This window comes from Budorcas taxicolor, chromosome 16 (genome assembly GCF_023091745.1).
Source record: "Budorcas taxicolor isolate Tak-1 chromosome 16, Takin1.1, whole genome shotgun sequence".
Taxonomy (NCBI): Eukaryota; Metazoa; Chordata; class Mammalia; order Artiodactyla; family Bovidae; genus Budorcas; species Budorcas taxicolor.
In genome coordinates this window covers 76,524,196-76,538,857 of record NC_068925.1, presented here as the reverse complement: position 1 = coordinate 76,538,857, position 14,662 = coordinate 76,524,196, and positions in this window count along the sequence as shown.

Below are 14,662 nucleotides of genomic sequence, written 5' to 3'. Positions count from 1 at the left end.
AAAAAAAAAGATCCTATTTTTTAAAGCAAACTTCATATATACATATATATATTTTAATAATTTTTGTGACTTTGTCTTTTTTTTCTTCTTCTTCTTTTCTTTAATATTGTATTTTTGAAAACCCAACCTTTACTCTAGATTTTTAATCTTTGCTTTTTGGTATTTGTTATCAATTTTGTACCTTTGAGAACCCAATCTTCAGTACACATTTTTACCTGGGAGCAAGATTACTGGGTTGAATGTTCTCTCCCCCTTTGGAATCTCCTTTTTCTCCACCAGGTCACCTCTGTCTCCTTCCTCCCCTTTCTCTTCTCTACCCAACTCTGTGAATCACCAGTGTGTTCCGGACAGTGGAGAACACTTAGGGAACTGATTACTGCCTGGATCTGTCTCTCTCCTTTTGATTCCCCCCTTTTATCCTCCTGGCCACCTCTGTCTCCTTCCTCCCTCTTCTCTTCTCTGTATAACTCAGTGAACATCTCTGAGCGGTCCAGACTGTGGAGCGCACATAAGGAAGTGATTACTGGCTAGCTTGCTCTCTCCTCTTTTGATTCTACCTCATCTCATTCGGGTCACCTCTAACTCCCTCCTCCCTCTTCTCTTCTCCATGTAACTCTGTGAACCTCTCTAGGTGTCCCTCACTGTGAAGAAAATTTTCATCTTTAACCTAGATGTTTTATCAATGGCGCTGTATAGAAGGAGAAGTCTTCAGACTACTGTAAAAATAAGCCTGAAAACAAGAAGCAGGAGGCTTAAGTCCAAATCCTGAGAACACCAGAGAACTCCTGACTCCAGAGAACATTAATTGACAGGAGCTCATCAAACGCCTCCATACCTACACTGAAATCAAGCACCACCCAAGGGCCAACAAGTTCCAGAGCAAGACATACCACACAAATTCTCCAGCAACACAGGAACACAGCCATGAGCTCCAATATACAGGCTGCCCAAAGTTACTCCAAAACCATTGACATCTCATAACTCATTACTGGAGATGTCATTGCACTCCAGAGAGAAGAAATCCAGCTCCACCTACCAGAACACTGACACAAGCTTCCCTAACCAAGAAACCTTGACAAGCCACTGATACAACCCCACCCACAGTGAGGAAACTCCACAATAAAGAGAATTTCAAAAACTGCCAGAATACAGAAAGACCACCCCAAACTCAGCAATATAAACAAGATGAAGAGACAGAGGAATACCCAGCAGGTAAAGGAACAGGATAAATGCCCATCAAACCAAACAAAAGAGGAAGAGATAGGGAATCTACCTGATAAAGAATTTCAAATAATGATAGTGAAAATGATCCAAAATCTTGAAATCAAAATGGAATCACAGATAAATAGCCTGGAGACAAGGATTGAGAAGATGCAAGAAAGGTTTAACAAGGACCTAGAAGAAATAAGACTTCCGTGGTGGCTCAGAGGTTAAAGTGTCTGCCAGCAATGCAGGAGACCTGGGTTTGATCCCTGGGTTGGGAAGATCGTCTGGAGAAGGAAATGGCAACCCACTCCAGTACTCTTGCCTGGAGAATTCCATGGACAGAGAAGCCTGGTAGGCTACAGTCCACAGGGTCGCAAAGAGTCAGACATGACTGACTGACTTCACTTTCTTTCTTTCTAGAAGAAATAAAAAAGAGTCCATATATAATGAATAATGCAATAAATGAGATCAAAAACACTCTGGAGGCAACAAATAGTAGAATAACAGAGGTAGAAGATAGGATTAGTGAAATAGAAGATAGAATGGTAGAAATAAATAAATCAGAGAGGAAAAAAGAAAAATGAATTAAAAGAAATGAGGACAATCTCAGAGACCTCCAGGACAATATTAAAAGCTCCAAATTTTGAATCATAGGAGTCCCAGAAGAAGAAGACAAAAAGAAAGACCATGAGAAAATACTTGAGGAGATAATAGTTGAAAACTTCCCTAAAATGGGAAAGGAAATAATCACCCAAGTCCAAGAAACCCAGAGAGTCCCAAACAGGATAAACCCAAGGCAAAATACCCCAAGACACTTATTAATCAAACTAACAAAGATCAAACACAAAGAACAAATATTAAAAGCAGCAAGGGAAAAACAACAAATAACACACAAGGGGATTCCCATGAGGATAACAGCTGATCTTTCAATAGAAACTCTTCAGGCCAGGAGGGAATGGCAAGACATACTTAAAGTGATGAAAGAAAATAACCTACAGCCCAGAGTACTGTACCCAGCAAGAATCTCATTCAAATATGAAGAAGAAATCAAAAGCTTTACAGAGAAGCAAAAGCTGAGAGAATTCAGCATCACCAAACCAGCTCTCCAACAAATGCTAAAGGATCTTCTCTAGACAGGAAACACATAAAGTGTGTATAAACTTGAACCAAAAACAATAAAGTAAATGGCAACGGGATCATACTTATCAATAATTACCTTAAATGTAAATGGGTTGAATGCCCCAACCAAAAGACAAAGACTGGCTGTATGGATACAAAAATAAGACCCCTATATATGTTGTCTACAAGAGACACACCTCAAAACAAGGGACACATACAGACTGAAAGTAAAAGGCTGGAAAAGATATTCCATGCAAATAGAGACCAAAAGAAAGCAGGAGTAGCTATACTCATATCAGATAAAATAGACTTTAAAACAAAGGCTGTGAAAAGAGACAAAGAAGGCCACTACATAATGATCAAAGGATCAATCCAAGAAGATATAACAATTATAAATGTATATGCACCCAACATAGGAGCACCACAATATGTAAGACAAATGCTAACAAGTATGAAAGGGGAAATTAACAATAACACAATAATAGTGGGAGACTTTAATACCCCACTCACACCTATGGACAGATCAACTCAACAGAAAATTAACAAGGAAACACAAACTTTAAATGATACAGTAGACCAGTTAGACCTAATTGATATCTATAGGACATTTCACCCCAAATAATTAATTTCACCTTTTTCTCAAGCGCACACGAACCTTCACCAGGATCCTTCACCAGGATAGATCACATCCTGGGCCATAAATCTCGCCTTGGTAAATTCAAAAAAATTGAAATCATTCCAAGCATATTTTCTGACCACAATGCAGTAAGATTAGATCTCAATTACAGGAGAAAAACTATTAAAAATTCCAACACATGGAGGCTGAACAACACGCTGCTGAATAACCAACAAATCACAGAAGAAATAAAAAAAGAAATAAGAATATGCATAGAAATGAATAAAAATGAAAACACAACAACCCAAAACCTGTGAGACATTGTAAAAGCAGTGCTAAGGGGAAAGTTCATAGCAATGCAGGCATATCTCAAGAAACAAGAAAAAAGTCAAATAAATAACCTACTCTACACCTAAAGCAACTAGATAAGGAAGACATGAAGAACTCCAGGGTTAGTAGAAGAAAAGAAATCTTAAAAATTAGGGCAGAAATAAATGCAAAAGAAACAAAAGAGACCATAGCAAAAATCAACAAAGCCAAAAGCTGGTTCTTTGAAAGGATAAATAAAATTGACAAACCATTAGCCAGATTCATCAAGAAACAAAGGGAGAGAAATCAAATCAATAAAATTAGAAATGAAAATGGAAAGATAACAACAGACAACACAGAAATACAAAGGATCATAAGAGACTATCAGCAATTATATGCCAATAAAATGGAAAACGTGGAAGAAATGGACAAATTCTTAGAAAACTACAACTTCCCAAAACTGAACCAGGAAGAAATAGAAAATCTTAACAGACCCATCACAAGCACGGAAATTGAAACTAATCAGAAATCTTCCAGCAAACAAAAACCCAGGTCCAGACGGCTTCACAGCTGAATTCTACCAAAAATTTAGAGAAGAGCTAACACAAACAAAATTTAGAGAAGAGCTCAAACTCTTCCAGAAAATTGCAGAGGGAGGTAAACTTCCAAACTCATTCTATGAGGCCACCATCACCCTAATACCAAAATCTGACAAAGATGCCACAAAAAAAGAAAACTATAGGCCAATATCACTGATGAACATAGATGCAAAAATCCTTAACAAAATTCTAGCAATCAGAATCCAACAACACATTAAAAAGATCATACACCATGACCAAGTGGGCTTTATCCCAGGGATGCAAGGATTCTTCAATATCCTCAAATCAATCGATGTAATAAACCACATTAACAAGTTGAAAAATAAAAGCCATATGATTATCTCAATAGATGCAGAGAAAGCCTTTGACAAAATTCAACATTCATTTATGATAAAAAGAAAAAAACCCAGAAAGCAGGAATAGAAGGAACATACCTCAACATAATAAAAGCTATATATGACAAACCCACAGCAAACATTATCCTCAATGGTGAAAAATTGAAAGCATTTCCCCTAAAGTCAGGAACAAGACAAGGGTGCCCACTCTCACCACTACTATTCAACATAGTTTTGGACGTTTTGGCCACAGCAATCAGAGCAGAAAAAGAAATAAAAGGAATCCAAATTGGAAAAGAAGAAGTAAAACTCTCACCGTTTGCAGATGACATGATCCTCTACATAGAAAACCCTAAAGACTCCACCAGAAAAGTACTAGAGCTAATCAATGAATATAGTAAAGTTGCAAGATATAAAATCAACCCACAGAAATCCCTTGCATTCCTATACACTAATAATGAGAAAATAGAAAGAAAAATTAAGGAAACAATTCCATTCACCATTGCAATGAAAAGAATAAAATACTTAGGAATATATCTACCTAAAGAAACTAAAGACCTATATATAGAAAACTATAAAACACTGGTGAAAGAAATCAAAGAGGACACTAATAGATGGAGAAATATACCATGTACATGGATTGGAAGAATCAATATAGTGAAAATGAGTATACCACCCAAAGCAATCTATAGATTCAATGCAATCTCTATCAAGCTACCAACGGTATTTTTCCACAGAGCTAGAACAAATAATTTCACAATTTGTATGGAAATACAAAAAAAACTCAAATACTCAAAGCAATCTTGAGAAAGAAGAATGGAACTGGAGGAATCAATCTGTCTGACTTCAGGCTCTACTACAAAGCCACAGTCATCAAGACAGTATGGTACTGGCACAAAGACAGAAATATATATCAATGGAACAAAATAGAAAGTCCAGAGATAAATCCACGCACCTATGGACACCTTATCTTTGACAAAAGAGGCAAGAATATACAAAGGATTAAAGACAATCTCTTTAACAAGTGGTGCTGGGAAAACTGGTCAACCACTTGTAAAAGAATGAAACTAGAACACTTTCTAACACCATACACAAAAATAAACTCAAAATGGATTAAAGATCTAAATGTAAGACCAGAAACTATAAAACTCCTAGAGGAGAACATAGGCAAAACACTCTCCGACATAAATCACAGCAGGACCCTCTATGACCCACCTCCCAGAATACTGGAAATAAAAGCAAAAATAAACAAATGGGACCTAATTAAAATTAAAAGCTTCTACACAACAAAGGAAACTATAAGCAACGTGAAAAGACAGCCTTCTGAATGGGAGAAAATAATACCAAATGAAGCAACTGACCAACAACTAATCTCAAAAATATACAAGCAACTCCTGCAGCTCAATTCCAGAAAAATAAAAGACCCAATCAAAAAATGGGCCAAAGAACTAAATAGAATTTCTCCAAAGAAGACATACAGATGGCTAACAAACACATGAAAAGATGCTCAACATCACTCATTATCAGAGAAATGCAAATCAAAACCACAATGAGGTACCATTTCATGTCAGTCAGAATGGCTGCTATCCAAAAGTCTACAAGCAATAAATGCTGGAGAGGGTGTGGAGAAAAGGGAACCCTCTTACACTGTTGGTGGGAATGCAAACTAGTACAGCTACTATGGAGAATAGTGTGGAGATTCCTTAAAAAACTGGAACTAGAACTGCCTTATGACCCAGCAGTCCCACTGCTGGGCATACACACCGAGGAAACCAGAATTGAAAGAGACACGTGTACCCCAATGTTCATTGCAGCACTGTTTATAATAGCCAGGACATGAAAACAACCTAGATGTCCATCAGCAGATGAATGGATAAGAAAGCAGTGGTACGTATACATAATGGAGTATTACTCAGCCATTAAAAAGAATACATTTGAATCAGTTCTAATGAGGTGGATGAAACTGGAGCCTATTATACAGAGTGAAGTAAGCCAGAAAGGAAAACACCAATACAGTATACTAATGCATATATATGGAATTTAGAAGATGGCAATGATAACCCTGTATGCGAGACAGCAAAAGAGACAGAGATGTATAGAACGATCTTTTGGACTCTGTGGGAGAGGGAGAGGGTGGGATGATTTGGGAGAATGGCATTGAAACATATATAATATCATATAAGAAACTAATCACCAGTCCAGGTTTGATGCAGGATACAGGATGCTGGGGCTGGTGCACTGGGATGACCCAGAGAGATGGTACGGGGAGGGAGATGGGAGGGGGGTTCAGGATGGGGAACACGTGTACACCCATGGTGGATTCATGTTGATGTATGGCAAAACCAATACAATATTGTAAAGAAATTAGCCTCCAATTAAAATAAACAAATTTAAATTTAAAAAAACAATCAAAGAATATAATCAATCAATATAATCAATCAAAGAATATAATCAATTTCAGTATTGACCATCTAGTGATGTTCATGTGAGAATCATCTCTTGTGTTGTTGGAAAATGGTGTTTGTTATGACCAGTGTGTTTTCTTGACAAAACTCTATTGGCCTTTGTCCTACTTCATTTTGTATTCCAAGGCCAACTTGCCTGTTACTCCAGGTATCTCTTGACTTCCTACATCTGCATTCCAATCCCCTATGATGAAAAGGACACTTTTTTTCAGTGTTAGTTCTAGAAGGTCTTGTAGGTCTTCACAGAGCTGTTCAACTTCAGCTTCTTTGGCATCAGTGGTTAGGGCACAGACTTGGATTACTGTGACGTTGAATGGTTTGCCTTGGAAATGGGTCAAGATCATTCTGTCATTTTTGAGACTGCACTCAAGTACTGCATTTCAGACTCTTTTGCTGACTATGAGGGCTATTCCATTTCTTCTAAGGGATTCTTGCCCACATAGTAGATAGAATGGTCATCTAAATTAAATTTGCCCCTTCCCATACATTTTTGTTCACCGTTTCTTAAAATGTCAGTGCTCACTCTTGCCATCTCTTGCTTGACCAAAATAGTTATCAAAGCTCATTGGAGATATTATTTGGTGTCTAGTAAAAATGCAAATATTCGTAAATTAGTTACATTCTTTATCTGAGTAACTACCAAGTGAATATAGTAAGGGAAGTACCATTCATAATAGCAACAAGTCATCTAGAAACAAATTAGAACATTTAAACATTTGGGGGGATACAAAAAATGCTTGAAAAAATAAATAATGAAAATTTTATTTAAAAAAGGATTTAATATCATGGAGACATTAATTATCTCTCAATTTTTGTTTAAAAGATGATTTAATGCTGTGGAGATGTTAATTATCTCTGAATTAGAAGGCAAATTTAATGTAATTTCAATCAGAGTTTCAATGGCATTCTTTTTTTAATTTGATGAAATAATTAAAATCTCATGAGACTGATCAACAGAATTTATTGAAGTAGAAAAAGAAGAGTGTTCAGCTCCAGAACAAAATATAAGTGGTATTAAAAATTATTTTAAAAAATAATTGATATAGTGCAGGGATAAAGACATAGATCCAGAAACTAAACACAGAGCCCTTGAAAAACCACAAGTTTTTGTAAGAATTTGACAGTAATTAACATGGTATTTCAAGACATGGAAAACTGGAATTATTAATAAGGCAACTATCTCAAAATATAAGTTAGATTCCTGCCTCATGTCATTCACCAGAGCAAAGTCCATATGGATTAAATATTAAATGTTAAAAATAAAAACATAACAGAACTACATGAAAATATAGGCAAATATCTCTGATATGAGAGGTCTAAAGATGTATCTTAAGGGAAAATTCTACTACAGACAAGATTTTTTTAAGTGGATACAAAATAAAACTTTGCACATAGAAAAATAATTTAAGGTAATAGACAAATGGGAAAATTAAAAACATCCAAGTATAAAAATTTAACAAATTAAAAACAAATAATTTATAAAAGGAAAGTTGAAGTAGTAAAAAATATATGGAAAAGATTTAGCTTCACTTGTAGCATGAGAAATAATGCACTTTGGAAATGGAATACCTTAATTGCCTAAGAGATTGGGAAACTGACAAAACCAACACACAGTAGTAATAAAGGCTCAGAAAAAGAGGCACTGCTTTGACTCACTAGTAATTGTGGTCAAAACTTTGTGGAGGGTAGTTTGGAAATAGGTAGCTAAAATCTTAAAACAAGGCATAGCCTTTCACTCAAATCTATAACTCTTCTCTCTTCAGTTCAGTTCAGTCACTCAGTTGTGTCTGACTCTTTGTGACCCCATGAACTGCAGCACGCCAGGCTTCCCTTCCATTGAGTTGGTGAAGCCATCCAACCTTCCCTCTTATGTAACCCTTAAGATCTGAATCCTCAAGCTTTCTTTGAAGTCAGTAAAGTTTCCACCTCATTTCCTTTTATATCTACAAGAGTGTGTGTTGTGGTGCTTATTCTAATGATCAAAGTTAAAAAGTAGTTCATTTCTAAGAATAGGTAATTAGATAGCTAGATGATGGACCATCCGAGTAATAACACTAAACAACCACTACAGCTGATGCTGTGGAGTAATATGTAACTATGAGGAAAAATTTCACAATATAGTTGATAAAGAAGGTTACAAGACTGTATAAGGTATGAGTTCAAACATTTTGGCTTAAATGATAACTATATATAAAGGTTTAAAGAAACTAAAATTATACTCATCATTTTTAGGAAAGGAATTGCATTTATTTAGAAAATACTCAAAGCAAAAGAGGAGACTAAATATGGGGGGGGACAATACTGTGAAAGATACATATGAGATATTTATTATTCCAGAGAAGGAGTCTTAGGAAAAGAGAAGCCAAAAAGATGGATAGAGGTGCTGTTCAAGTGAATATCCTCCAAATTCCCAATAAACATAATAAAGTCATAAAATAATTGAATTTGAGTCACTTTTTTACAAAAGCCTACAGAAGCTTTGGCTTTGCAAGTAAATACTATAGGTAGAACCATTAGCCAGCAGATATGGACACAGAGGTAAAGAAACAGATAAAACACAAGAAAGTAACCCCTAAGGTATCTGAGAATTCGTGTCTGGGCCTGGGTGGTAAGGGCAGGTGGAAGTCTTTACAGACGTGGTATTGCTGCTTGTGTCCGATTTAACCAGCTCTTGCTGTAAAGGTAGCTAAGCCCAGTTGATAATCTGGGTTAACATGTATTTTCAGATAAAGAGGCTAGAACAAGTCACAACAAAATGTTAACTATAATGAGTGGTAGAATTACAGATAGTGGTTTATTTGATCTTTGGGTTATTCATGACTTCCAAAATGTCTACAATGAATATACATCAACTTTTATAATCCAATAAAGTTCTAAGTTTCCTTAAAAAAAAAAAGTCCTGCCACGGAATCATATCTGTGAACTCTCTTTAATAATTTTCAACTCCTTTAATGTTTTTGTCAATTTCTTCTACTACAAAATATTCCAAGATGCATGAGCCAAAGGAAAAGATAAAAATGACTCCATCCTAGCCCTCAATTCTCACATCTTCCTTAAAGGGCTCTCCAAAGCTTCAGTATGATTCTCTAGTGTGTGACGTGTACAGGTAAAGGAGCCTCATTTCTTAGTGCTCACTTCGTGCCTTACTTGGCTTACTGTGACTCACAGTGAGTGGAATTTGGTCTCCTCCCTTATGCTTCCCCTATCAGAAGAGCTGCTGTCCTCCAGGGAAAAATAACAGAATGCTGAAGAGCACAGGTATTTCAATAGAGGACAGTATATAGGCTTCGTTGGAACAGAAAAGGGGCTTCCCTGATAGCTCTGTTGGTAAAGAATCCACCTGCAATGCAGGAGACCCCAGTTCAATTCCTGGGTCGGGAAGATCTGCTGGAGAAGAGATAGGCTACCCACTCCAGTATTCCTGGGCTTCCCAGATGGTAAAGAACATGCCTGAAATATGGGAGACCTGGGTTCGATCCCTGGGTTGGAAAGATCCCCTGGAGAAGGGAAAAGCTACTCACTCCAGTATTCTGGTCTGGAGAATTTTGTGGACTGTATAACCCATGAGGTCGAAAAGAGTCAGACACGACTGAGAACAGAAATAATAGAAGAGATGGATCAAGCATTCAAAGTTAGACAGATAAGCATCCTGAAAGAAATAGGGATGATATTAGCAACTTGAAACAAGAATAAACAGAGGCTGAGAGAACCAAGCAGAAATAGCTGGCTTAAAAAATACAAAAGTTGAAAGAAAAAAAAAAGAAATCACATCAGATGGATGAAAGAACAGAATGGATACAGTTGAATGAATTTGAATTCTAGGTTGAAGAAATCTCCCAGAACAAAGGAGAAAAAGACAAAGGAAAAATATATATAAATTAAAAGCTAAAAGATAAGAATAGATATAGTGGTACTCACATACGAATAATAGGAATCTTCAGGTCAGTCACTCAGTCGTGTCCAACTCTTTTCAACCCCGTGGACTGCAGTACGCCAGGCCTCCCTGTCCATCACCAACTCCCAGAGCTTACTCAGACTCATGTCCACTGAGTTGATGATGCCATCCAACCATCTCATCCTCTGTCGTCCCCTTCTCCTCTGGCCTTCACTCTTTTAGCATCAGGGTCTCTTCCAATGAGTCAGTTCTTTGCATCAGGTGGCCAAAGTATTGGAGTTTCAGCTTCAGCATCAGTCCTTCCAATGAATATTCAGGACTGACTTTAGGATGGATTGGTTTGATCTCCTTGCAGTCCAAGGAACTCTCAAGAGTCTTCTCCAAAACCACAGAAATAAGAAATGAAAAGGAGGAAGTACGGAAGAAATAATGAAAAAAAAAAAGTTCTCTTTTAGAATTAAAAAGGAAAAAGAAAGCCCCTAGATGGAAAGGTTTCTTGGAGTGTTAAAAATGAGAGGCCCAGAAAAACTCACTTGTTGGGCTTCCCAGGTAGCTCAGTGGTAAAGAATCTGCCTGTAATGCAAGACATGTGGGTTTGATCCTTGGGTTGGGAAGGTTGCCTGGAGGAGGGCATGGCAACCCACTCCAGTATTCTTACCTGGGAAATCCCATGGACAGAGTGAGTAGCCTGGCGGGCCACAGCGATGGGGTCCTAAAGAGTCGGACACAACTTAGCGCGTAAACAACAACAACGACAAAAGGAATCTCATGACTCTTCTTGAACAACAGTTTAGATTTACGGCTACCCAAGTTTCTAATACTCAGGAGAGCTATGTGGGCTCCAATAAAAGTATTTCACAGAGATGGGAAATCAGGTCGGGAAAAATTACCGTATAATCACCACTATAGTATATTAGTGTTTCACAATACATTACAGTCATACAGAGGCTGGGACTTGCTTCATATTTTTATTTCAAAGCTCTAGCTTAGTCACAATGAGAACATTAAGAGCAACCTTTATTACATCAAGTCTGAGGACAACCATGACTCTGTGCTCCCAAGGCAAGGTTTAAATTTATGACAGAAGGCCAGCAGAAGGAAACATAGAGTGAGCACAAGGATTATTCTTCGTCACTCAAGTGCTTCTCAAAATAACTATTTGCAGAAATTCTGAAGGTTAAACATTTGCTGCTGCTGCTGCTGCTGCTAAGTCACGTCAGTCTTGTCTGACTCTGTGCAACCCCATAGATGGCAGCCCACCAGGCTCCCCCATCCCTGAGATCCTCCAGGCAAGAACACTGGAGTGGGTTGCCATTTCCTTCTCCAAAGCATGAAAGTGAAAAGTCAAAGTGAAGTCGCTCAGTCATGTTCGACTGTTAGCAACCCCATGGACTGTAGCCCACCAGGCTCCTCCGTCTATGGGATTTTCCAGGCAAGAGTACTGGAGTGGGGTGCCATGCTGGCACGCTTAAAAGATTTTACAAGATAGCCGATAAAAAAAGAAGTTAACACTAAGCAAAATTCAATCACTACCTAAATACAAAATTGACTCACTCTGTCTACAAAAATATCCCCTGTCACAGCTATACTCACATGGCTCCCATCATCTTTACACGTCAGTGTTCCGGGAAGTACTGGTATATCTGTTAAGATTAGACTAAGCTGTAAAAGACAGGAGGAAAAAGATACCAGGTTACTTCTCTCTGATTAAGAATCATCAGCAGCCCAGGATTCATATGGTGACTCCAAGAGCCCAAGAAACCTGGGACCTTCCACGATAGCGTCCATCTCAACTCATGGTCCAAATGCCCTTCAGCAAAGAGGAAGACTGGAGGGAGGGAGCACTGATCCCTCTAAAGACACTTGCAAAACACCCCACTTGCATCTCTCTAGAGGGAACGCAGTCACATGGCAATAAGGAAAGCTGAGAAATGAAGCCTTTAGGAAGGTGGCCAAGGATCCAGGGAGAAGTACAGGGTCCCGTTACTAATGAAGAAGAGGAAAGTGAATACGGGAGACTTCAGCACTCTCTGCAACAAACGGGGACTGCCCTGACCCCGTGTCTTAGATAATCAAGAGGCAAAGTTCTCAGACATTCCCGTAACTACCTCACGGTTATATAAGCTTGCACTGTGCCCCTTACCTTGTACTCTATCGGCTTCAGGTCTGTTGTACATTGGAACACACGAAGAGCTTGGCTGAGTATCTTTCCTGACATTTCTCATAGTACTAAGACACCATCAAAAATGATGAGAAATTAAATAATGAAATGTTCTAAATTTGGGGCCTGCTCTAAATGATTTTACAGCACCTTTGCCTTTTATATTGGGCTTTCCCCAGTGGCTCAGTGGGTAAAGAGTCTGCCATGCGGGTGACACAGGAAAGTCAGCTTTAATCCCCGGTCAGGAAAATCCCCTGGAGGAGAAAATGGCAACCCACTTCAGGATTCTTGCCTGGAAAATCTCATGGACAGAGAAGCCTGGCAGGCTACAGTCCATAGGGGTTACAAAGAGTCAGGATGATTAGTTATTTCCTCTGAGTCTTACTGAGTCTTCAGGGCAAAGGCATCATTCTTTCCTTAAACCAACAAATATTTTTTGAGCACCCCAAGCATAACTGTCTTTAGGCTAGGTATCGGAGAGTGCACATATTTCAATTAGCCATCTTCCCTGTTATCAAGGAGTTTTTCATTCCCCAGATAGAAATACACACAAATAACTTCCTGAAGTTCCCTAAAGACAAGTAAAAAAGTCTCAAGATGAATCAGGAAACTACTGCATTAAGTTGTGCGGAGACCAGGAGTGAAGATGAATTAAAGAGGTAAGAATTTAAGCTTGTCCTTGGAAATAAAGGACATATTGCAGGTGGAGATGGGCTTTCTTTTTCTTTGTGGTCTCCCAAGGATAATTAGTCATTTGTAACATCCTCCTGCTATTATCTTCTCGTGGTGATTTAAGTGGGAAATATGTGTAGAATGTGATCATTTCTCATTCTTAGCCTCTAGATATTGACTCACAGGTTCCCCTTCTGCTGCTTGTCTCTTCTCAGGCAGTGAGGTCAGCTGGGATAAGAAGGCAACTATTTGTGAGTCAGTAAGTCTTCCCATAACGCCCTCCATGTGATCCTGATTTGTTTCCGGGGTTAGAAAGAAAAAGTCTAATTCTTCTTCCACAGAGTAATCTCTCAGATATTTGAAAATTGCTGTAATGTACTGCATGGTCTTTCTGGTTGTGTGTTGTTTTTATTTTTTAGAAGGAAATTTATTAGAAACTGTGGGTTTAAACAGGTAAAATTGCTCTGTTCTAATAGTAATCCTTTCCAGTAGAAAGATCATTCTCCTTAGTGATGAAATTAAAAGATATTAGAGATTATTAAATCTGTTTGTGTTACTTCTTAAAATAGCGATACAATCCCAGGAATTATACTACTCACTTCCTCATTATTCTTCTCCAAACAATGAAATAATTTCCCCAAGCCTCTGGTCATTCTTCATTTTTCATCTTCCTTCTCATTTATTTTATTTTATTTTTACAATCCAGCTCTTTATTTTTACACCCATCAGGCCATGAATTCATAGGGGATGGGCTTTGGGCTAATAAGGGCTCATTCTCTTAGCTCCATTTGTTGTTGACTAGTAGAGAGTCCCTCTCGAGCTTTTATTGAAGTATGTTAATTTATGATATTACTAGTTTCAGGTGTACAACATAGCAATTATATTGTACACATTATTTTTATAATTTATACATTATATACACTATGAAATAATGAACATGTCTAGTTACCATGTCATAATACAGATTCATTACAATATCATTGACTATGTTCCATATGTTGTACATTGTATCACCATGACCCATTTGTAAGTGAAAATGTGTACCTCCTAATCCCCTTCACCTGTTTTGCCCATCTCCTCCATTCCCTTCCTTCTGGCAACCCTGGGTTTTTCTCTGTATCTCTGAGACTGTTTCTGTTTTGTTTTGTTTGTTCACTTGTTTTGTTTTTTAGATTCCACACATACATGAAATCAGAGTCTGTCTTTCTATAATATTTCACTTTGCATAGGTCCATCCATGTTGCCACAAACAGCAATATTTCACTTTTTATGGCTGAGTAATACT